At 64.5% G+C, this 2,808-nt stretch overlaps 1 protein-coding gene across 1 annotated transcript in view; it reads right to left on the bottom strand.

Annotated features, from left to right (window-relative positions):
• ABCB9 (ATP binding cassette subfamily B member 9) overlaps positions 1-2,808 on the bottom strand; it is an 18,791-nt gene extending 15,983 nt beyond the window's left edge. Inside the window, exon 1 of the mRNA XM_023748889.1 lies at positions 2,670-2,808. The gene's annotated coding sequence lies outside the window, so the exon portion shown is untranslated. The remainder of the gene's footprint in view (positions 1-2,669) is intronic.

Here is a 2,808-nt window from a genome sequence, read left to right as displayed (position 1 = left end):
TCACACAGCTAAGAAGTGGCAGAGCTGGATGCGAACCCAGGCTGTGGAATTCCAAAGACTGTGCCCTCAACTCCAAAGCCCTAATCCTTCAAAACACCCTCTTCCAGTGACACTCAGGACGGGTCTGGGATGCAGAGAGGACCCAGGGGCGTGCTGGTCCCCAAGCCTGGGCCCTGCCTACACACCAGAACACCAGCCAGACTCAAGTCTGTCCCAGGGAAGGCGGCTGCCTTGTCAGCAGCTGCCCCTCCCAAGGAAGCCAGGGCAGAGCAGGATCAAAGGTGTGGGGGCAGGGGAGACACCCCTGCCAGGCCCTTGCTCCGCCCCCAGCCCTAGCGGGGCTGCCAGTTCAGCTCCTGCCTGCTGCAATGCAGAGGCCCCGGAGCTGAGCCGGTGAGTGGGTGAGCGAGAGTCGGAGCCCAGGGAGGGGTGCTGTTGGCCTGGTGCAGCGGCCGCAGGCCTCGTGGCCAAGCCATTGCTGGCTGCCCGGGCCCTGCAGCCGCGTTGCTGCTGCTCCCCTCCTGGTGGCACAGGAGTCCCTCAGCCCCCAGAAAGATTCTGGGGTTCAGAAGTGGGACCAGAGGAGATCTGCCAGAGACCAGCCCGTGGGCTTGCGAGCTCTTCCTGGTGCCCCTCCCCCCCGCCGCCCGCCGCCCCCTCAGTCACTGGGGAACTTCCTTCCTGACACCTCTCTGCCTCGGGAAATGTCAACCCCATTGGCCAGCCACTGGGGAGGCCCGGTTGTTGATACCGGAACAAACAACATTTTGCATTCCAGCATCACACACTATCTGAGCCGTGTTTACAGATGGAGAGACCGAGGTCCCAGTCAGGGAGGCAGCGAGGCTTGTCTAGGGTCACCCAGCAAGCGGGAGGCGGAGCAGCGACAGCACCGTGGTCCCCGGTTCCCCAGTGCCCGGTCCTCCTAGTCCCGGCTCAGATGGGGCCGGGTCCAAGTCGGGCCGGGTTACAGCCCTCGTTCATTCGGGACAGGTTACTCTGCTATTTTTCAAGCTACCGAGCAGCAGGGTGGAAGGGGACCCGACCACCAGCCGGGAGGTGACTGTGAGGGAGGGGGGGGGATGAGGGCCACAAGGAACCGCCTGGAGGCATGTCCCTCCTCCTGCTGCCTGAGCTGGAGGACTCAGCCAGGGGAGGCTGGAGGGCAAATCGTGCGTGTGGCCCGAGGGACAAGCACACGGCAGTGGCCAGAGGCCAGAACGGACACCGCCCAGGGCCTGACCTGGCCCAGGAAGACGGAGGCAACTGGCCTCGACCCCAAATATTGGATTAGCCAGGGACCCTGCCCCACGGGGTTCTGCCAGTCAAAGGCTTTTCTTCCCAGAAGAAATGGAGGTCAGGGCACCTCCAGCTGTCAGCACAGCACAAAAGGGAAGTCTGGAACAGCCAGCCAGGAGATCATTACTAATAATAATAATTACACTCACAACAGCTGCCCTTTATGGGGCGCTACTAAGTGCTGAGTGCCTGGCACCTTGCATCTCAGTTAATCCTCACCCCCCCAGGGCGGGCAGGCAGGCAGGCCACCAGTCCTCACAGTTATCCCATTTTACAGATGGGCACAGAGGCCTGGGAAGTTAAGTGACAGGCAGAGAGCAGGCAGAGGCAGGACTGAAACTCAACACTTCCCTCTCTGGGGGTGGGGTGGGGGATGAGACTTGCCCAGGGACCAAAAGAACAGGATCCTGAAGGACCTGGTGGCCCAAGGCCAGGTTCATCCCTAACCTGGTGAACTTCTCACCCCAGTGGCCACGCACCACCCAGTGCTGGGAAGGGGACCCTGGCTGAGCGAGGCCAGGTCTGTGGGATGGGGTCACTGTGGGGTCTCCGGACGCATGGCCGGCGGACGGAGCTGGTCCACCATCCTGGTTCCATCCTGGCTCCCAGCATCGCTGAGCCCCCACCCCCATGCTCCCGCGGCTCTCTCGTGAGGCACACAGGAGCTGCCGTGGCCCTCCTACAACCCTCCTCTTGCCACCTGGCATTGGTCCCACCTGAAGAGGGGGATGGACGCCAGCCTATCTCCAGGGGGTGGGGCAGTGGGCAGAGGGCAGGGAATCCTGTCAGACCAGCTTAAAGATCGGGCCTGGGAGGGGGCACCCTGTTCTAACAGAGCCCCAGGAATAAGGGGGGGGAGGGGACTACCGGCCTAACTGCCAGGGTGAATGCATGAGGCCATCGGCCAGCTGGGGAGACGGAGGGAGGGGGTTTGCTAAGGTGGGCAGACTCAGGAGACCCCAGGTGCTTAGGATGTGTGGGCAGGCCCCGCTGTGGGGGTGGGGGGGGCAGGGAGCCCTCAGAAGACAGGTCAGCCCCATCCTGGGGGGAGGACAGACATCCCAGGATCCTTCCCAAAGGCATTCCCACCATTTTCCAAGAGGCGGCGGCGCCCGAGGGGTTAAAAAAATGCAACATTTACCCCGCGGGCGTGGAAGGGATGCTGCAGGCGTGGGGGGCTCGGACCGGCGGCCGCGGGCGCTGGGCTCCGGGACGCGGGCCAGGAAGACTCTCAGGAGGCTCCCGCCTTCAACGGAGATGCCTACTCCACCCCCGGGGAAGGGGGACCCAGGCGCCCCCCAGCCTGCGCCCCGCTTGGCAGCTCGGCCCGGAAAGGACCCAGGCCGGGGTCCCGGGCGCCGCGCCCTTACCTGTTACCTTCACTGGCACCAGGTAAGCCGTGAGGAGGGGGCGCAGCGGGCTCGGGTCGTCGGGGGCGCCTCCGCGCCGCGCATTGGAGACTGCACCCCGCGCAGCGCTGGCTCCGCCGAGCTGGCTCCGCTCCTCCCG

Source organism: Myotis lucifugus, unplaced genomic scaffold, assembly GCF_000147115.1.
Source record: "Myotis lucifugus unplaced genomic scaffold, Myoluc2.0 scaffold_2039, whole genome shotgun sequence".
NCBI classification, from domain to species: Eukaryota; Metazoa; Chordata; class Mammalia; order Chiroptera; family Vespertilionidae; genus Myotis; species Myotis lucifugus.
This window is presented reverse-complemented; position numbering and strand designations above follow the sequence as displayed.